This window comes from Hemiscyllium ocellatum, chromosome 3, assembly GCF_020745735.1.
Source record: "Hemiscyllium ocellatum isolate sHemOce1 chromosome 3, sHemOce1.pat.X.cur, whole genome shotgun sequence".
NCBI lineage: Eukaryota > Metazoa > Chordata > Chondrichthyes > Orectolobiformes > Hemiscylliidae > Hemiscyllium > Hemiscyllium ocellatum.
Genome location: NC_083403.1, coordinates 46,136,801 through 46,159,445, shown reverse-complemented (window position 1 = coordinate 46,159,445; position 22,645 = coordinate 46,136,801). Strand labels below are relative to the sequence as shown.

Genomic DNA, 22,645 nt, shown 5'->3' with positions numbered 1-22,645 from the left:
CACATTCTAATCCAGGAATGACATACTTCACTTGGGGCCTTCCTTTTGGAGGCAGGGAAACAGAATTCCATTTGAACAATGTACACCCATACAACACATGTCATTCAATCTCCAAGAAATGGGATCATTGTATGACCAAAAACTTCAGGGAGCTGTAGAGTTCAAGCTCCTGTGAAATAATTTTCCTCATAACAAATGTCCATTTCCCTCCACATATCAGGGAGGCCATTTGTCCTGTCATTTTCGTGCATGGTGTGCATAAGAGCAATTTACCTACTGCCATTTCCTTGCCTTCTCTGTGCAGAACAGCACATGTTCCCTCAACATCAATCTTGATTCTTTTCGCTCTACACTATATATTGAATTTCTATGATGACCAGAACTGAACAAAAGAATTCAAGTGAAATTGGGTGAGAACATTGGATTAAATCCTCGGTAAAGAGTTAACTAGTCTCCTCAATGACAACCAGCAATAATGTACCACACTTAAAAATTCATCTTGTTGAAACACAAGACCCTAAATGGGCTTGACAGGTACATGCCGACAGCATGTTTCCCAGTGTAGGGGAACTACTTTTAACCATTGTTCCTAGACTCACTGACTCCTCCACTATTAGCATCCTGGGGCTTACCACTGACTAGAAGCTGAACTTCTGGAATATTGCATATAGTTCTGGTTGCCACATTACTAAAAGGACATGGATGCTTCGGAGAGGGTCAGAGGAGTTTCATCAGGAAGTTGCCTGCTATGAAGACTGCTAGCTATGAGGAGAGGTTGTGTAGATTAGGATTATTTTCCTTGTAAAGAAGGTGGTTGAGGGGGGAACCTGATTCAGGCCTACAAAATCATGAGAGGTGTGGACAGGGTGGATAGCAAGAAACTTTTTCCCTAGAGTGGAGGACTCAATTATGAGGTGTCACAAGTTAAAGTGAGAGGGGAAAGTTTAGGGGAGATAGACGTGGAAAGTTCTTTATGCAGAGGGTGGTAGGTGCCTGGTATGCGTTGCCAGCGGAGGTGGTATGGACGGGAATGATTTTATCATTTAAGATGTAACTAGACATATACATGAATGGGCAGGGAGCAAAGGAATATAGATCCTTAGAAAATAGATGGCAGATTTGGATAGAGGATCTGCATCGGCACAGGCTTGTAGGGCCGAAGGACCTGTTCCTGCACTGTAATTTTCTTTGTTCTTTGAACTGGACTAATCATGTAAATACTGTGGCTATAAGAACAGGTCAGTTATTTGGAATCTTGCAGTGAGTAACTCACCTCATGAATCCCCAAAGCCTATCCATCATCTACAAGGCACAAGTCAAGAGTGTGATGGAATATTCCCTACTTGCCTGGTTGGGTGCAGCTCCAACAATACTCAAAAACCTTGACACCATCCAGAACAAAGTAGCTCATTTGATTGGCATCACATCCACGAGCATTCACTTGCTCCATCACCAACACTCAATAGCAGCAAAACTATCCACAAGATACACTGCAGAAATTCATCAAAATCCTTAGACAGCACCATCCAAACCCATGACCACTTCCATCTAGAAGGACAGGGGTAGCAGATACATGGGCACACCACCACCAACTACAAGTTCTCCTTCAAGTGACTCACCATCCCAACTTGGAAATATATTGCTGTTCTTCCACTATTGCTGGGTCAAAATCTTGGAATTCCACCCTAACAGCACTGTGGGTCTAACTACTGTAAATGGACTATATGGTTCAAAAAGGCAGCTCACCACCTTCTCAAGGGCAACTAGGGAGGAGCAACAAATGGTGGCCCAGCGAGCAACATTAACCTCTCATGAGTTAATTTTTTAAAAAACTACATGCACATTGCTGACTGCCTGAAGAGACTACACTAATTCCATCACACAGTGAGGGCAACTAAAGTGTGTTGCTTTATACTGGAATGTCACATGTTGTGATGTCATGTAACTTGTCTTAAAAATACAGGTCTATCTGGTCAGGAATCTCTGCCACAATATAACAGACCTTGGCATTCAAGCAAGCCCCAGACACCAACTGACTGTTACTGTCTTTACAACTATGCCCCAGCAGGAGTCACCACTTAAAGGAGGCAGGTGGGATGACTGCAAAAAGGTAAAATAAATTATGCATTTAGTGTAGAGTATTAAATCATAATGGTAAAATCTGAGTCAATGCTAAAATATACATCACTCATGTTCTAACTTAGGCAATCAACATTTTGTTAAACAGCTTGACTTTTTAAAGGCGCATTCAATTTTTAGTTCAGTGCCGACCATTTCAATGGGAGGCTTTGATTTCTACAATGCAGAGTCATGAGCAGCAGTACATATGATCTAATTTCAGGCTGCGAGTTAGGTAAATAGATTCTTTGTTTGCTCTCCCCATCCGACTTCCACTATTGCCCTTTCAAATGATATATTTGAGATTAGTAACTCACTACATAGGACATGAGATTTCAGCACCTGACAACAATTATACAATCACAACATTAAAAAAAGGTTCAACATAAAGCAGCAATCAGCAATTGTTTAGCTGATTTAACCTGGAAATTCTATTTGAAGCAAAATGAACTCTATAGAAATGGAAAAATCTACCACTGAGTCACCTTTTTTCTTGACAGTATAATGATGTCAGGGGGAAGTAATTTATGCACAAATGTATCTTATTTTCAAAATAAGTTATTTGCTGCTCTCCATTGTTCACTTTATTGTAATAAAAATTGAAATGCAATAACATCACTGATGCCTGGAATGGATAACATTGTTCACACTATTGTACAGTATTGAAATGGTGCAGTGATGCATGCACCCCTCACTCAGCTAGAAGAATAGAAATAAAATTAGCTATGTTAACAAGATCCAAATTTTAAAGCAACATTCGGTAGATTTTCAGATCGGTGTTTTAGCACTAACTGCTATAACTTATTCCTGGTTGCAACAACGATAACAGGAGAAACATAAAAATCTAATATCAGGAGTAGAGTTCACAGTACAACTTTCAGAGAAAGAAAGTGGGTTGATGGGGAAGGGTTGGTTCAATCATAAATATTTATTTTCCAGCTCTGTTGGTTTCTTTTTATAACATATTCAGGCCTGGAGCAGGTGTGTGGCAAAGTTTATATTCATACATTTCAATTATTTTTTGTTAATTAATAAATGGGGTGATGCTCATTCGGTGGGTATTTATTGCCCATTCCTCGTTTCCCTTTGGTCTAAGTACATGCTCGGACCATTTCAGGATGCAATTAAGAGTCAACCAAAGTGCTATGGGTCTTGAGTCACATGTAAGCTAGACCAGATAAGGGCAATAGATTTCATTCCTCCACTGCCTCTTCTAAATGTTGCCTAGGCAGTGGAATTGCTCTGTTGGAGTACAGAGAAGAATGCATAGCAAGGAAAGAAAAATCCTTTGCATGCAAAGGAATGGAAGAAACTCCAATCACACACCTCACACACGGTTTGTAATTTTGACAGAAGAGAAAAATAACTAATTTCAGCTAATTCGATATCTAAACAAAACATGCAAGAACAAAAGTCTTATTTTGTTATTAATTGAAAAATCAAACTCCCAGTTCAATATGATAAATGTCACTTGTTTTTTATGGAGTTGGAGGGGTTGGGCAGGGGAGGGGGAAGTCAGATAAACCCAAATACATATCACAATTCGATTCTAATTGACAGTTATATTTAGGTATTATTTCACCTAGCGGAGATAGTTGGAAAACAGTACACTGCTCTGTAATTATAGGTAAAGCTACTGTGTTGGGTGCAAAGCACATCACTGTGACAGGGTACCTTTGAAGTAATAAAAACAAAGGGCGACAATTTGACTCCAAGGCAGGTAGCTTGAGTCAAGAAGTTTCACGACCCCACAGCAGACATGGTTTCCATACATACACAATATTTGCTCTGGAAAGGTCGGGGTGGAAGGCACTAGGGCCCGCCAACTCAGGGGAACGTAGCACGACCAGCCACGTTTCTGGTATTGAGACTAGCTCTAATGCAATGAGGGATATGTTGGGTTCCAAGAAATTGATTGTGTTCGGGAACTCTCTAGTCTGAGATACAGCCACAGAAACATCTGTCTAACAGTGAAAAATGAGAATGGTGTGTTGCTTCCCTGGTGTCAGGATCAAGGATGTCTCAGAGAGGGTGCAGAATGTTCACAAGGGGGAGAGGGGCAGCAGGAGGTCATTGTACACATTGAACCAATGACATAGGAAGGGAAAAGGTTGAGATTCTGAAGAGAGATTACAGAGAGTTAGGCAGCAATTTAAAAAGGAGGTCCTTGACAGTAGTAATACCTGGATTACTCCCGGTGCTATGAGCTACTGAGGGTAGGAATGGGAGGATAGAGCAGATGAATGCATGGCTGAGGAGCTGGTATATGGGAGAAGAATTCACATTTTTGGATCATTGGAATCTCTTTTGGGGTAGAAGTGATTGGAAGGGGACTAATATACTGGCAGGGAGATTTGCTAGAGCTGCTTGGGAAGATTTAAACTAGTAAGATGTAGGGGGGAACCCAGGAAGATAGAGAGGAAAGAGATCAATCTGAGACTGGTACAGTTGAGAAAAGAAGTGAGTCAAACAGTCAGGGCAGGCAGGGATGGAGCAGAGAATAAGGTAGGACTGATAAATTAAACTGCATTCATTTTAATGCAAAGGGCCTAAGAGGGAAGGCAAATGAACTCAGGCATGGTTAGGAACATAGGACCAGAATATCATAACAATTACAGAAACATGGCTCAAGCATAGACAGGACTGGCAGCTTAATGTTCCAGGATACAAATGCTACAGGAAGGACAGAAAGCAAGGCAAGAGAGGAGGGGCGTGACGTTTTTGATGAGGGATAGCATTACAGCTGTACTGAGGGAGGATATTCCTGGAAATACATCCAGGGATGTTATTTGGGTGGAAATGAGAAATAAGAAAGAGATGTTCACCTTATTGGGATTATATTATAGATCCCCTAATACTCAGAGGGAAATTGAGAAACAAATTTGTAAGGAGATCTGTTATCTGTAAGAATAATAGAGTGGTTATGAGTTGGGAGTTTAACTTTCCAAACAAAGACCGGGACTACCACAGTGTTAAGGGTTTAGATGGAGAGGAATGTGTTAAGAGTGCATGAGAAAATTTTCTGTGGATGAGGATGTACCTACTAGAGAAGGTGTAAAACTTGGCCTACTCTTGGGAAATAAGGTGACTGAGGCGTCAATTGGGGGACCACTTTGGGGTCAGCGACTATAATTCTATTAGTTTTAAAATAGTGATGGAAAAAGATAGACCAGATCTAAAAGTTGAAGTTTGAAATTGGAGAAAGGCCAATTTTGACAGTATTAGACAAGAACTTTCAAAAGCTGACTGGGGGTAGATGTTCGTAGGTAAAGGGATGGCTGGAAAAAGGGAAGCCTTCAGAAACAAGAGTCCAGAGAAAGTATATTCCTGTCAGGGTGAAAGGAAATGCTGGTAAGTTTAGAGAATGCTGGATGACTAAAGAAATTGAGGGTTTGGTTAAGAAAAGGAAGGAAGCATATGTCAGGTATAGATAGGATAGATCAAGTGAATACTTAGAAGAGTGTAAAGGCAGTAGGAGTATACTTAAGAGGGAAATCAGGGCAAAAAGAGGACATGAAATAGCTTTGGCAAATAGAATTAAGGAGAATCCAAAGGGTTTTTACAGATACATTAAGGACAAAGGGGTAATTAGGGAGAGAATATGGCCCCTCAAAGATCAGCAAGGCGGCCTTTGTGTGGAGCCACAGGAGATGGGGAAGATACTAAACGAGTATTTTGCATCAGTATTTACTGTGGAAAAGGACATGGAAGATATAGAATGTATGGAGATAGATGGTGACACTTGAAAAATGTCCATATTACAGAAGAGGATGTCTTGAAACGGGAGAAGTGGAAAAATCCCCAGCACCTGATCAGGTGTACCCTAGAACTCTGTGGGAAGCTACAGCTATGATTGCTGGACCTCTTGCTGATATTTTGTATCATCAACAATCACAGGTAAGATATCGGAAGACTGGAGGTTGGCTAACGTGGTGCCACTATTTAAGAAAGGTGCAAAGGACAAGCCAGGGAACTATAAACCAGTGAGCCTGACGTTAGTGGTGGGCAAATTGTTGGAGGGAATCCTGAGGGACAGGATGTACATATATTTGGAAAGACAAAGACTGATTAGGGATAGTCAACATGGCTTTGTGCATGGGAAACCATGTCTCACAAACTTAGGTTGGAGGATTTGAGTTATAGAGAGAGGTTGAATAGGCAAGGGCTGTTTTCCCTGGACCATTGGAGGCTGAGGGGTGACCTTATAGAGGTTTATAAAGTCATGAGGGGCATGGATCGGTTAAATCAACAAGGTATTTTCCCTGCAGTGGGGGAGTCCAGAACTAAGGACATAGGAGAGGGGAAAGATATAAAAAAGACCTAAGGGGCAACTTTTTCAGGCAGAGAGTGGTGCGTGTGTGGAATGAACTGCCAGAGGAAATGATGGAGGCTAGTGCAATTGCACATTTAAAAGATATCGAGATGGGTATATCAATAGGAAGGGTTTGGAGGGATATGGGCTGGGTGCTGGCAGGTTGGACTAGATTGGGTTGGGATATCTGCTTGGCATGGATGAGTTGGACCAAAGGGTCTGTTTCCGTGCTGTACATCTCTATGACTCTATAACTGTGAAAGCAGATGATAGGTGGCCACAACAGCAGAGTAGAGGCGAGGCAAGATGGTTAGAAAACCCATCTTGGTTCTTTGGAACATTTTGTATTAAAAGCACCAGGTGGTCAAGCCTGAACCTAGCCCCTCTCAATGGCCCCATGTCCCCATGCCCCTTTATCCAGTATTGATATTATATGGTTCACTGGTTCTGTGCAAAAGCAATCAATGTTGAAGATAAATACCCATTGACAAATCTGCTTTGAAAAAAAACCTATTGTTCCTCCAACCATAAAAAAGGATCCATGAGAGACATCCATTAGAATATCAGTGACAGAATCTTTCACATTTTCAAACCTATTAGTCTTAACCAAAAAAAAATTCAACCCCCTTAAAGGTGTCAATCAAGTAAAATTAGAATTTCAGTTTGTCCAAAGAGAATATACTCTAAGCTGGTGCATTTGAGAGTTTGGTAGCACAGCCAAGCATGCATAATAACTCCAGGTAGAGAACTAGCTGTGTAGAAATCTGTTTCTACGAATGCAATTCCCATCTGGGATGTTGGATAATATGGAAGGATTGTGGTTAGGACCTTTTGAAAAAAACCTTTCAACAAGTTCCCAAATCCTCTGAACAGCCGTGAGCCACACGTCCTGAATGAACCCACCTCATGAAAACTTCCATCAGCTAGGCGATGCCTACTCCCACAATGTTTGCCAGCCAGGCTGGGTGCATTAATGTAGATAATTACTCAGACCCTTACATTGTACCAGTCAAAATTTCCCACACTGGGAATGGAGGCATATGTACTAGAATCAGGCTCTGGCCCCTGTTATTAAAATGGTTCCTGAGTCAGCATGACTAGAAGTAATAGATTATGAGCATTAAGTCCTGCACCTTCAAGAAGGCCAACCTCACTCTCTGGACATCAAGTTATTTTGGAAACTGTTCACTTTTCTGGCCCTCATGCCTCTATCTGCCTCACAAACATATGCCCCTATCCATCACCATAGCCCCTCAGACTCACTTGGCTCCTTCATGATAACTCTTGCCTTCCACCTCTTCCCATGCCAACTAGCCACTCACTCAGTATCCACAATAGTCAAACCCAAGCAAGCCATGTGGAGATGAAAATTATTACATTTCTAACAATCTAATACAGATCTCAGTCAAGCACACTTGATAGTCAAAATACTAGTTCAAAATATGTTAATACCCTCAAGATATTAAAAACAAAATTACTAAAGCTTTTAAAATCCTAATCAGTTATTAAAAACAAGCTTCTATTCAGTAACCACAAAGACAGATAGTCAGATAATAGCCTCTTTAAATGTCGATTAACCCAAAGGCTCAGAACCCCCTGTTAAGCTAAGTGTTTTTATAGCTTTGGAAACTCAGTCAAGCATTCACAACGAGTATAACTATAATAACAGCTTTTGAAAAATATGGACAAAGACCTCTACTGAAACTGTAGAACAGGTGATCTTGGTTTTTTTAATATATATAACTTACACCAGATGACAATCAAAGCAGGTCCGCAGATGATGGTTTTATCTCTGACAGATAGCTTAAGCCTGTTTCTGTCTCTCTGTGTTTAAAGATCAGGGGATTTAAAAGCCTTCAGATCATGACAGTCTAACAAGCCTTATCCCCCAATAAGTTTATGGTTAATCCATTAATTCACGACTTCAATACTTCGGGTTAATGTCCCTGAAACAGCAAGAATCTTTGAACTCAGCAAATAACCCCACTGAGTAATGGTTTCCCTCCAAGTGAATGTTGCCTTATTTCTTTCTCCCTAACAGCAAAAATGGGATCTGCTGGAAATTATATTTTTTTTTATTCAAGGAATCTGGGGGTCGCTGGCTATGCCACCACTTATCCCTAATTACCCAGAAGGCAGTTAAGTGTCAACTACATTGCTCTGGGTCTGGAGTCACATGTAGGCCAGACCAGGTAAGGATGGCAGCTTCCTTCCCTAAAAAGACATCAGTGAACCAGATGGGTTTTTCTGACAATCGGCAATGGTTTTGTGGTTATCATTAGACCCTTAATTCTGGATTTTTATTGAATTCAAATTCCACCACCTGCCATGGCAGGCTTCAAACTCCAAAACATTACCTGGGTATCTGGATTAATAATCCAGCAATAGTACCAAGAGACCAATGCTTCCCAATGTGAGCAAGACTTCTCCGTCTGGGTCGAGCTCACCATATTTAATAGTCTCCGGAGGTTGGTCTGACTCCAATCCATTCCAATGTCATAAAGTTAGAGGTCCACAGCATAGAAACATGTTCTTCAGCCCACTGAGTCTGCACCAGTCAAAAACAATTACTTAATTGTTTACCGAATTATTTATTAACTAATTAATTTATTACCTAATTATTCTCATCCCATTCCAGTACTTGGCCCATAGCTCTGTGTGCCTCAGCATTGCAAGTGCACATTTAAATATTTCTTAAATGCTATGAGACTTTCTGTCTCTTCCACTCTTAGAGGCACTGAGTTCTAGACTCCCACCAAACCCCAGGTGAAAAAACATCACCTCATACCCCCTGTAAACCTCTTATCCCTTACCTTAAATGTATGCCCTCTGCTCCCTCCACCAAAGGGAGACTTTTCTTCCTGTCTATCTTGTCTGTGCTCCTCATAATTTTATACATCTCAATCATGATCCCAATCAGTCTTCTTAACCCTAGTTTGTCCAATTCGTAACTATAACTTTTCCAGACAAAGTCCTGGTAAATCTCCTCTGTACCCTCTCCAGTGCTATCAAGTCTCTCTGACAATGTGGATTCCAGGATTGGTCACAATGTTCTACCTGTAGTCTGACCAACATTGTATACATTTCTAGCATAACCTCTATGGACTTAAATTCTATGCTTTGTTAAAAAGAGAAATTATCACATATCCCTTCTTAACTACTTTACCTATTGTCCTGTTACCTCATAGGACTGATCAACATACACACCAAGGTCCCTCTGATCCTCTGTGCTTCCCAGAGTCCTAGTGTGCCAACATCACCTCCCTACTCTTAAACTCTATGCTTGAGCAAATGAATAAGTTTATTCCTCCACTCCCACCTGTATGTTATGTCTTTCTGTGTTAATGAGCTAAAATTTAAGATAATATGGATAATAAAATAGTTAATATAAGCATTGGTTAAGAAAATACATAGGCAATAGAATTATGTTAATATGACAAATGCTGACATGGTTGCAAAATACAATGAAAATTTCATTAGTATCCACAAACTACTTATATTATTGAACAGTGAAAAGTTTCAGGATAGAAATATCACAAAGTGAATGGGCAAAGATCAAAACAGATGAAAATTAATGAGTGAAATAAATATTCCCCATTCAGATTTTCACTTTTACATAACAATGCTGAATGACATCTCAGGGTAACAAGTTTATAGAGTCACAGAGATATACAGCATGAAAACAGACCCTTCGATCCAACTCGTCCATACCGACCAGATATCCCAACCCAATCTAATCCCACCTGCTACATCCCTCCAAACCCTTCCTATTCATATGTCCATCCAGATGCCTTTTAAATGTTGCAATTGTACTAACCTCCACCACTTCCTCTGGCAGCCCATTCCACACATGCAACATCCTGTGTGTGAAAAAGTTGCCCCTTAGGTTTCTTTTATATCTTTCTGCTCTTACCCTAAATCTATGCCCTCTAGTTCTGGACTCTTCCACCCCTGGAAAAAGACCTTGCCTATTTACCCTATCCATGCCCCTCATGATTTTATAAAACTCTATATAGTCACCCCTGAGCCTCTGACGCTCCAGGGAAAATGGTCCTAGCCTATTCAACCTCTCCCGATAACTCAAATTCTCCAATCACGGCAGCATTCTTGTAAATCTTTTCTGAACCCTTTCAAGTTTCACAACATCCTTTATGGTTGAACAGAAAACTTTCATGAAAGAAAAATGGATGTTAAACTGTAGTACTACAATATACATTAGAGATTACAGAACCAAAGTTATATATGAAAGAAGTGTACACTTTTCACTTAAAATATGCAGTACATCTGAGACAGAGTTTATTGGCACTATTAAAATGGTCGAGAAATTTCCCCAAGTATAAACTGTTTGCAACAAAATAGTTTTATTATCGAATATTTATGCAAACTGTTTTGGTGATGAATAAATAAATGCCTTTTTATTCTCCACATTTTTCTTATCAGTCAAACAATCCCTCTCACTGAAACAGTACTAGGAAGCAAATCAATGCTGGTTTGATAAATAAAAACTACGTTTCTTGGACACAATCCTCAAGGAGGTGCTATCAGAGAAATCCATTTAGTTGCTTCTTCCACAAAAACATAACAGCACAATACCATCACAATGTCACCACTTTTAACATTGGCCATCGGTGAATTCTCAAGGCAATTAGAGTTGGGCAATAATGTGGCCTCGCTTGGCCAGCACAAATCTCAAGTACCAACTGAGTAACACTAAGATGCACCCCTTATCTCCAAATTACTCCAGATATTTGTTGTCATTACTTTCTTAAATAGTTCCACACACAAGCTCAGACTTATCACAAACCAAAATACATTCTTCTGCATTATAGTCCATCTTTTAAAAAAAATCAAATTTCCACAGCGATTTCTCAATCCTCTGCCATAAATTGGACTGAGTAACAGATATCTTGGGGAAAGAAAAACAAGGGAGCCAGTATAGAAATTCATTTGCAGAATATTTTATCATTTAAAACAAGAAAGACTACCAAATTATTGCACGCAAGGAGCAAGAGAATCAACGTTTCATGCCGGAGCCCTTCTCCTGCTCCTCAGATGGTGCCTGACCTGTTGAGCTTTTCCAGCAACACACTCTCAACTCTGATCTCCAGCATCAGCAGACCTCACTTTCTCCAAATTATTGCTTCCCCTTACTAGCTTCTAATACCCGCCCTCCATCCACTGAACCACCCAGAGTTCATTCCAGATTTTTGGAATGCCGCACCTGATGTTCTGCTACCTCCCTCTCCCTCTTTTAAATTTTTAAACAACTGTACCTATCTGCACACCTCACAATCTCTCCTTTGGCACAGGATTAATTTACGTTAAACCCTGGCAGCAGCCTGAGAAATGTTTTTGTAGAAATGTCATTTCCAATCAGTGACACCATCCAGTATTCAAGATGATCATCAGAACTATATTTAAGGTACTGTCACCATGCTTAGCATCTTGAGATGAATATCAATTCTCCATAAGGAATTTGTTAATTTTACCCCTTGTATAAACACTGCTAACATTTTTTTTGCTGGACCTGTAAAAGTGGAAAACGTGCATTTTTTTAGTTCATGCTTCATGATTATTGATTAGATGAAGTATTTTCAGTTGAAACACAATCTGCAACCTTAATTAATTTCAACCTAAATAATAGTCTAAGGCATAGTTTAACCTTTAGCGAAGTGATGTTTGCCACTCATGGTTAAACCTACACAGGGCAATATTTTCCTGTAGATTAAACAAAGGACAGAAAACAAAAGTTCAAACAAAGGTGTCATTTTCGCTTGATGTTTCCTGAACAATTTAATTCTGACCTTGAAGTTCGCCAAAATAAAACAATGCTGATCAGCACTATTAGAAGGGAGTAGGACTTTTTGATTTAGAATCTGTTTCAAATAAACAAACTTAAAGCGAAGTAAACAATTTAATATTAAGCTCTTGACATTGTAGAATGTGTGACAGCACAGACGAAAAACATCATGTAGCCTCGTGTCCTGGGCTCCCTGCGATGAGAGGAGCATCTCCCACAGGACCAGCAGGGTACACAAAATCACCAATCTCCACAAACACCAAACCACTCCGGACTCACCTGCGGCGACCACTTTCCTCACCTCTAACTGTTCAAGATACTTTTTTTTCTGAAATTGTCAGCGAAATCAGTCTCTCTGCGCCACTGCCCTCACTCAGGCAGAGATTCATTAAGCAAGATCGTGGAAGCTCGTAAATAACCCAGCAGTTACACATATGGCAAGGCCAACAAACCTGTTATGAAAACTAATGCGATATCGCACTTGGGAAACTGCAACTTCGCGGGAGCTATTCAGCCTCAAACTTTCTGCAAAATTACAAAAAAAACGAAAATCAACCTAAAGCTTACCTTTGATTGAAACTATTCCCTTTATGTTGTTTCTCTTTTCCAAAGCTACACTGAACAATCAATTTATGAGAACTTGCAACCCTTTATTGTTGTTCTCTGTCTTTCTTACTACGCAGGTGGAGCCTCGCGGCTTCCACGATAATAACAGCAACACCGCTGTCCCTGAGCGACCCCTGGGGTTGAGACCCTCTTACTGCAGCTCAGCCCCACTGTCCCTCAACCACCAAACCCTTTCATGACATTTCAGTTCTAGTCCATGAGTGACCCCTAAGGTTAAGTACCTATACCACAGGGGCTCGCCCTGCACTCTGTCACTCTAACTCAGCATTGGCTGAGACGTTGTTTCTGCAACTCATCAAAATTGTCTCTATGTGACCCATAGAGTTCACAATCTATAACTGCAACTCAGCACCCCCGTTGCTAAGTGACTGCTGGAACCTTAATCCCGTCACTGCAGCTTTGCAAAACTGATTGTGTAACCCCTGGGAATGTTGTGCTGATAGTGTCACCTTGTCCTACTTAACAAAGCAACGTCACACAAGTTTTTGAGCACAAAACAGATGGTAATTTCTTGAAAAATTGGCAGCTTAAAGAGGTGTCCTTGGGTATATCAAATCAGAATAAACGGTCGTTTTAATTGCTTATTTATCACTTCTGTATGTACAGCATTCTGCATTCTGCTTTTTAAAAAAATTCTCACTCAGGCTTCCAATTCTGGTGGAACATATTCCTCAGTTTTCACCACATAACACTGCATTTCATTCAACCAGCTTTATCTTCATCTCCAAGACATTTATAACCCGGAAACTAAACATATTCAAAGAAAATTGCAAAGGCAATTATTTTTTAACATTTGAATAGCTTTTCTCCAAGGTGGGTTGCAGTGGTATCCATGAAACTGATCTTTAGTTCTGGGGCATGCAGGACGATACTGGATAGTTGTCACCCCTCACTCCTGAAGATGTCAAGTGCTTGCAAAGTCCTCTGGATTTTGATCTTGGAAAACACGCCCAGAAATGAGGAAAGGTATTATTCCATCATTCCATCAATAAGCAAAGTATTTGTCTGGTTGTCAGCTGCTATCATTACTAGATGATTCTAGAGGAAATTTCCAGTTAATTCCTTGACCTCTCCATTTAACATCATTGTGGGTATATATTCACCAACTGACTACAGCGACTCAGGAGGGTGTTCACCATCACTGATCAATGACATCCCGAGATGGACAACAAATGTGTGAACAATGTCCATATCTTCAGAATTAGTTTTTAAAAATATTGCCACTGATGTAGGTCCTCCAGAAGTACAGTCCTCTGACAGCTGCAGCCACCCATACATTCTTCTCAGGCTGAAGTTTTCAGTACTGTACACAGCTCACTACAGCAAAGCATTGTCATTGTTAGGAAAATTCTTTAGCATTTTATCCCATAATTTCAACATCTCAGTATGCTTTAATTAATGAATTATTTTGGAGATAGAGAGACGCCACATAAACTGTAATGACATCAATGTAATGTGAATGTCATACATTGATGTGCACACAGTTACATGAATATGGAACTTCAGAAGCGGAACCAAATGAGTCAGCCAAATTGTACACAGTACAAACACACAACACCAAATGTGGTGATTGACCAATTAATCTATTGTTAAGATGTGGAGATGCCCGTGTTGGACTGGGATGGGCAAAGTTGGAAATCACACAACACCAGATTATAGTCCAACAGGCTTATTTGGAAGTACAACCCTAATCTTTCATGTGTCCTATGATCCTGTCCCACCAGATACCCGACGAAGGAGCAGCACTCCAAAAGCTTGTACTTACAAATAAACCTGTTAGACTACAATCTGGTATTGTGCGATTTTGAACTAAATCTACTTTTAGTTTGGTGGTTGGTGGAAGAAAGTTGGCCAGGACATAAATAATGCTCCTTGCTCGATTTGGAATATTGCATACATCTTGTGACTAGGCAGTGAGGCTTTGGTTTCATATCTTATCAGGGTTTCTAATAATGCAAAATTCCCTTAGTTCAGCACTGAAAGTTAATTTAAGAGAGGTACTCAGGTGTAACTAGCTCAGTTGGATAGCCACTAATTCAACTAGTAAAAGGGCTCTAATCATGGAGTGACGTACACCAAGAGGCCTCAGTTTAAGTTCCACCTGCTCCAAAGACATGTAGTAACATTTCTGAGCAGGTTGATTAGAAAATACTTAATATCAACTAGTAAAAGGGCTCTTGTGGCATAGTTGGAATGTCCCTCTTTCTGAGCTAGAAAGCCTGGCTTCAAGTCCCATCTACTCCAGAGGTGTGCAGTAACATTTCTGAGCAGGTAAATTACAAATGTCCAACTCAAATAGGCTGACAGCCAGATTAGTTGAAAAACATCTGATCTCACAAGCTAAACAGACTCAGAATCATCTACAGAAGAATCCATACACTAAATCATCTACAGAAGAATCCATACACTAAAAGGACCTCTACTGTTCTTCATCTACAGAAGAATCCATACACTAAAATGCGTCGCTACCTACATTCCCTGCAGTCAGCCCTACCCCAGCTCAGGACAACACTCTCACAAACTTGCAAAGGACCTCTACTGTTCTTCAGCTACAGAAGAATCCATACACTAAACAAACAGTTCTTCCTAGCCATATCAGAATCTCCTCTAAACAAACTCAGGCCTGGTTAGTACTTGGATAGGAAAACAAGGTGCAGGAGGAGCATTGGGAGTAGGCAATTCAGCCATTGATAATAAATGAGTATTTTATAAACCTACATAAGGTTACCCCACAGCCTCCGACGCTCCAGGGAAAACAGCCCCAGCCTGTTCAACCTCTCCCTATAGTTCAAATCATCCAACCCTGGCAACATTCTTGCAAATCTTTTCTGAACTCCTTCAAGTTTCCCAACACCTTTCCAATAAGAAGGAGACCAGAATTGCACGCAATATTCCAAAAGTGGCCTAACCAATGTCCTGTACAACTGCAACAGGGAGTCCTGGCCCTTGTACTCAATACTCAATAAAGCAAAGCATAAATGTATTCTTCACTATCCTATCTACCTACGACTCTACTTTCAAGGAGCTATGAATCTACAGTCCAAGGTCTCTTTGTTCAGCAACACTCCCTAGGACCTTACCATTAAGTGTATAAGTTCTGCTAAGATTTGCTTTCCCAAAATGCAGCACCTCACATTTATCTGAATTAAACTCCATCTGCCACTTCTTGGCCCATTGGCCCATCTGGTCCAGATTCTGTTGTAATCTGAGGTAACCCTTCTTTGCTGTCCACTTCACCTCCAATTTTGGTGTCATCTGCAAATTTCCTAACTATATCTCTTATGCTCACATCCAAGTCATTTACATAAATGAAGAAAAGTAGAGGACCCAGCACCGTTCCTTGTGGCACTCCACTGGTCACAGGCCTCCAGTCTGAAAAACAAACCTCCACCACCACCACCCTATGTTGTCTACCTTTGAGCCAGTTCTGTATTCAAATGGCTAGTTCTCCCTGTAATCCATGAGATCTAACCTTGCTAATTAGTCTCCCATGAGGAACCTTGTCTGCCCCCTTGCAGAAGTCCATATAGATCATGTCTACCACTCTGCCCTCATCAATCCTCTTTGTTACTTCCTCAAAAAACTGAATCAAGTTTGTGAGACATGATTTCCCACGCACAAAGCCACGTTGACTATCTCTAAGCAGTCCTTGCCTTTCCCAATACATGTACATCCTGTCCCTCAGGTTCCCTCCAACAACTTGCCCACCACCGAAGTCAGGCTCACTGGTCTGTAGTTCCCTGGCTTGTCCATACCATCTTTCTTAAACAGTGGCACCATGTTAGCCAAACTCCAGTCTTCCGGCACTTCACCTGTGACTATCAATGATACAAATATCTCAGCAAGCGGCCCAGAAATCACTTCCCTAGCTTCCCACAAAGTTCTAGGGTACGCCTGATCAGGTCCTGAGGATTTATCCAATTTTATGTATTTCAAGACATCCAGCACTTCCTCCTCTGCAATCTGGGCATTTTTCAAGATGTCACCATTTATTTCCCTACATTCAGTATCTTCCCTATCCTTTTCCACAGTAAATACTGATGCAAAATACTCGTTTAATATCTCTCCCGTCTCCTGTGGTTCTACACAAAGGCCGCCCTGCTGATCTTTGAAGGGTCCTATTCTCTCCCTAGCTACCCTTTTGTCCTTAATGTATTTGTAAAAACCCTTTGGATTCTCCTTAACTCTATTTGCCAAAGCTATCTTTGTCCCCTTTTTGCCCTCCTGATTTCCCTCTTCAGTATACTCCTACTGCCTTTATACTCTTCTAAGGATTCACTTGATCTATCCTGTCTATACCTGATTTAAAAGACATCTGGATGCGTATATGAATAGGAAGGGTTTGGAGGGATATGGGCCAGGTTCTGGCAGGTGGGACTAGATTGGATTGGAATATCTGGTTGGCATAGATGAGTTAGATTGAAGGGTCTGTTTCCATGCTGTACATCTCTATGACTCTATGATCATGGCTGATCTTATCCTGATCTCAACTTCACTTTCCTGTCTGCTCCCCATAGTCCTTTATCCTGCTTTTCATCAGAAACATATCCAATTTTTTCTTGAATCTCCTAATTGGTTATGTCTCCACTGCACTCTGGGGCATAGATTCACAATCCACTGAGAGAAGTAGTTTCATGAGATCTCAGTTTTGAACCTACCCCCTCTCACTCTACAGGTCATTCTGCTATAATGCATGTTTTGTTAATGCGAATTCGCTTCAACACGATTGATGAATTGGGGACACTGTTTCTAAAGCGCAAACTTTTAATGCATGTATTTGTTATAACGCGAAGCTGGTCCCAGTACTTTAAATGGTGCTGCTATTATGCAATTTTGCTTTTAACACTGGGTTGCATGAGAATGGAACTATCATATTATAGCAGAACCAACTGTATATCTATGATCTCTTGTTTGAGAATGTCCCACAAGGGGCAGCGTCTGTTCAGCGCCCACCCTATCAATCCCCTTTAACACTGTCCATTCCTGAATCAGACAATCTCATTCTTCTGATCTCCAATGAGTGTAAGCCTAAGCTATTCAACCACTCCTTGTACCACTGCCCTTTCATCCCTGGAATCAATCTGGTGAACTTCCTCTGAATTGCCTCCAGTGCCCCACATTCTTTCTCAAGTAGAGACCAAAGCTGGATACAATACTACAGATGTGGACTCACTAACTTATATAATTCTAACAACACTTCTTTACTTTTATAATCCAGTCCTTTTGCAATAAAAGCCGGGATTCCATTTGCCTTTCTCATTATATGCTGCGAGTAAAAAGTGAGGTCTGCAGATGCTGGAGATCAGAGCTGAAAATGTGTTGCTGGTTAAAGCGCAGCAGGTCAGGCAGCATCCAAGGAACAGGAAATTCGACGTTTCGGGCCAGAGCCCTTCATCAGGAATGAGGAGAGTGTGCCAGCCAGGCTAAGATAAAAGGTAGGGAGGAGGGACTTGGGGGAGGGGCGATGAAGATGTGATAGGTGGAAGGAGGTCGAGGTGAGGGTGATAAGCTGGAGTGGGGTGGGGGCGGAGAGGTCAGGAAGAAGATTGCAAGTTAGGAGGGCGGTGCTGAGTTCGAGGGAATTGACTGAGATAAGGTGGGGGGAGGGGAAATGAGGAAACTGGAGAAATCTGAGTTCATCCCTTGTGGTTGGAGGGTTCCCAGGCGGAAGATGAGGTGCTCTTCCTCCAACCGTCATGTTGTTATGTTCTGCCGATGGAGGGGTCCAAGGACCTGCATGTCCTCGATGGAGTGGGAGGGAGAGTTAAAGTGTTGAGCCACGGGGTGGTTGGGTTGGTTGGTCTGGGCGTCCCAGAGGCGTTCCCTGAAGCGTTCCGCAAGTAGGCGGCCCATCTCTCCAATATAGAGGAGGCCACATTGGGTGCAGCGGATGCAATAGATGATGTGTGTGGAGGTGCAGGTGAATTTGTGGCGGATATGGAAGGATCCCTTGGGGCCTTGGAGAGAAGTAAGGGAGGAGGTGTGGGCGCAAGTTTTACATTTCCTGCGGTTGCAGGGGAAAGTGCCGGGGGTGGAGGTTAGGTTGGTGGGGGGTGTGAACCTGACGAGGGAGTCACAAAGGGAGTGGTCTTTGCGGAACGCTGATAGGAGAGGGGAGGGAAATATATCCCTGGTGGTGGGGTCCGTTTGGAGGTGGCGGAAATGACGGCGGATGATACGCTGTATACGGAGGTTGGTGGGGTGGTAGGTGAGGACCAGTGGGGTTCTGTCTTGGTGGCAGTTGGAGGGGCGGGGCACAAGGGCGGAGGAGCGGGAAGTGGAGGAGATGCGGTGGAGGGCATCGTCGATCACGTCTGGGGGGAATCTGCGGTCCTTGAAGAAGGAGGCCATCTGGGCTGTACGGTATTGGAACTGGTCCTCCTGGGAGCAGATGCGGCGGAGACAAAGGAATTGGGAATATGGGATGGCGTTTTTACAGGGGGCAGGGTGGGAGGAGGTGTAGTCCAGGTAGCTGTGGGAGTCAGTCGGTTTATAGTAGATGTCTGTGTTGAGTCGGTCGCCTGAGATAGAAATGGAAAGGTCTATGAAGGGGAGGGAGTAGTCTGAGACAGTCCAGGTGAATTTGAGGTTGGTAAAGTTGATGAACTGTTCAACCTCCTCGTGGGAGCACGAGGCAGCGTCGATACAGTATCAAGGGATCCTTCCATATCCGCCACAAATTCACCTGCACCTCCACACACATCATCTATTGCATCCGCTGCACCCGATGTGGCCTCCTCTATATTGGAGAGATGGGCCGCCTACTTGCGGAATGCTTCAGGGAACACCTCTGGGACGCCCGGACCAACCAACCCAACCATCCCGTGGCTCAACACTTTAACTCTCCCTCCCACTCCACCGAGGACATGCAGGTCCTTGGACCCCTCCATCGGCAGAACATAACAACACGACGGTTGGAGGAAGAGCGCCTCATCTTCCGCCTGGGAACCCTCCAACCACAAGGGATGAACTCAGATTTCTCCAGTTTCCTCATTTCCCCTCCCCCCACCTTGTCTCAGCCGATTCCCTCGAACTCAGCTCCGCCCTCCTAACCTGCAATCTTCTTCCTGACCTCTCCGCCCCCACCCCACTCCAGCTTATCACCCTCACTTTGACCTCCTTCCACCTATCACATCTCCATCGCCCCCTCCCCCAAGTCCCTCCTCCCTACCTTTTATCTTAGCCTGCCTAGCACACTCTCCTCATTCCTGATGAAGGGCTCTGGCCCGAAACGTCGAATTTCCTGTTCCTTGGATGCTGCCTAACCTGCTGCGCTTTAACCAGCATCACATTTTCAGCTCATTATATGCTGCACCTACATACCAACTTTCTGTGATTCTTGCACAATGACACCCAGATCCCTCTGCAATGACACCCAGATCCCTCCATTTAAATAATTTGCTCCAGTAGGCCTTCTGAAGGATTCTTGTGTTGTGTCATACCTCTGATGTAAGTAGTGGGTAGATGTGAGTGGTGTAGTGGTTCAAGCCCTGCCCAATAAAAATAAGTAATCGCATGTGTGAATAGGTTGATTAGGAAAATATCTAACTCGACTGGTGTACCCAGTTGAAATAGCTCAGTTGAGAGAATGTTCAACTGAAGATCTTCGGTTGCCTGTAAATGGCAGGGCCCAGACCTGCTGTCGTGTACCAGTTGGAGGATGTGCATGTATGTGAATGAATCCCGTCTGTGTGTAGCCCTGCTCATATGGAATTTCACTTTGGTCCCAGAGTCCTGAACTTCCATCAGGAGCCTGTACCCCATAAGCTGAACCATATCTTGAATATGTGTAGTGTATATTTGTGGAGAAAGTGAGGTCTGCAGATGCTGGAGATCAGAGCTGAAAATGTGTTGCTGAAAAAGCGCAGCAGGTCAGGCAGTATCCAGGGAACAGGAGATTCGACGTTTCGGGCCAGAGCCCTTCATCAGGAATGAGGAGAGTGTGCCAGGCAGGCTAAGATAAAAGGTAGGGAGGAGGGACTTGGGTAGGGAGGAGATTCTGTTCCCTGGATACTGCCTGACCTGCTGCGCTTTTTCAGCAACACATTTTCAGCTCGTGTATATTTGTGCCTCGCAAAGTGGCATTTTTTTGTATAGACCCCTGCTGCGTACCATCCACCTTGATTCTTATGTCCGCCATCAACACACTGTCACATGTTTATTTACTGCCAGACAGCAAGGATCTACAGTGATTAGATTAGAGTAAATTCCCTACAGTATGGAAACAGGCCCTTTACCCACACTGACCCTCCGAAGAGTCACCCACCCAAACCATTCCCCTACCCTATATTTACACCTGACTAATGTACCCAACACTATGGGCGATTTAGCATGGCCAATTCACCTGACCTGCACATCATTGGACTGTGGGAGGAAACCAGAGCACCCAGAGAAAACCCACACAGACACAGGGAGAATGAGCAAACTCCAGACAGACAGTCGCCTGGGGCTGGAATCGAACCCGGGTCCCTGGCACTTTGAGGCTGCCCTGTTAACCACTGAGCCACCGTGCCTCTCTACACAGGAATCCTCCCTTTTTCACTTCAGGACCTGAGATGGATGTGTTGCACACAGCAGTTCCAAATAACCAAAGATTGTGGTGGTTCATGGACCCCGAGCCTAACTGTTTATTTGGCAGCACTGTGGAGTCCATGGACTATCTATATGTTGGTTGTGGGTGTTTGCAAACCCTTTTTAATTATTTGAAAAACCTTTCGTCGTGTTTTTGGTTGCATTTCAACATCTTGCTCCCGATCTTCGGGCACCCGTGCAGAGGGGTGTTGGAGATCGGAGGATCACCTCATGTGTTTGTTCCTAGGCCTGGCCAGATTGGCTATAAACAGGTTCAGGCAGTGGGGCTGTGGAGGGGGCTATCTCTACCCACTGTCTGCCCCCTTCCATTGTTTTTCATTCTTGGGTGCCCTTGGAGAAGAAGTATGTAGTGTCAATCAATGCTCTCGATGCCTTTAGAAAGAGGTGGACACCATGGGGGATTCAGTTCTTTATTTTCCCCTCCAATTTCATTTTGAATTAGCCCCTTCCTTCTCTCCATTACTTCCATTACACTTTTGATGGCTTGCTACATTCGAATGGAAATGGACACTCTTGCCAGTCCGACTGAGCTTGGGGAACACCTCTTGAGTGAAGCAATTGCATAGACTCACTCAGGACATATCCTGAATAGAGGGACTCTAGGTCAGTGGACAGCAAAGCCCCAAAACAAAGCCAAACCCCAACCAAACGGTTAAAACTTTCTTCAGGATCAAAGCCAGCAACCCGTTGCAGTTGCTGCTAGAATGCGAATTTGAGACAGCAAGAGTATCGCACTAGACCTCAATTGAATAAGAGAATTCATAGGCCAGTATCCAGAAGAGTGCACAACCTGCAAAGTCCATCCACATCTCTTTTGGAACAGTTAAATTGCTTAGCAACATCCAAATCAGAACCAAAGAAAATAAACGTTAGATTAAATGGTCAACCAGTTTTAATGGAGGCCGTTTCAGTGATTGCAGAACCAGCCTGTGACAATATTCGTTTTGAACTCCAACCCTTAAGTTTGTGCAAGACCTCAGCTAGACTGAGAACCTATACCATAGAACCATTACAGATTAAGAGTACAATTTTGGTTCTGGTCTCTTATGAGAAGCTGCTGATTCAGTTGCTGCTGATTGTAGTAAAAGGCTCGGGTCCAAGCTTGATTGGGCGAAATTGTTGAGAATGATTCACCTAGATTAGCTCAATATTTTTCAATTAGAAAATGGTTTCCTGAGTGATGCCCAAAGTAAATA

General features: G+C 42.6%; 1 protein-coding gene across 4 annotated transcripts in view; it reads right to left on the bottom strand.

Moving 5' to 3' along the window:
• ankrd6b (ankyrin repeat domain 6b) overlaps positions 1 to 12,893 on the bottom strand; it is a 235,520-nt gene extending 222,627 nt beyond the window's left edge. For all 4 annotated transcript variants that reach the window (XM_060856969.1, XM_060856964.1, XM_060856975.1 and 1 more), the window contains exon 1: positions 12,798 to 12,893. The gene's annotated coding sequence lies outside the window, so the exon portion shown is untranslated. The remainder of the gene's footprint in view (positions 1 to 12,797) is intronic.
• Positions 12,894 to 22,645: the final 9,752 nt, after the last annotated feature.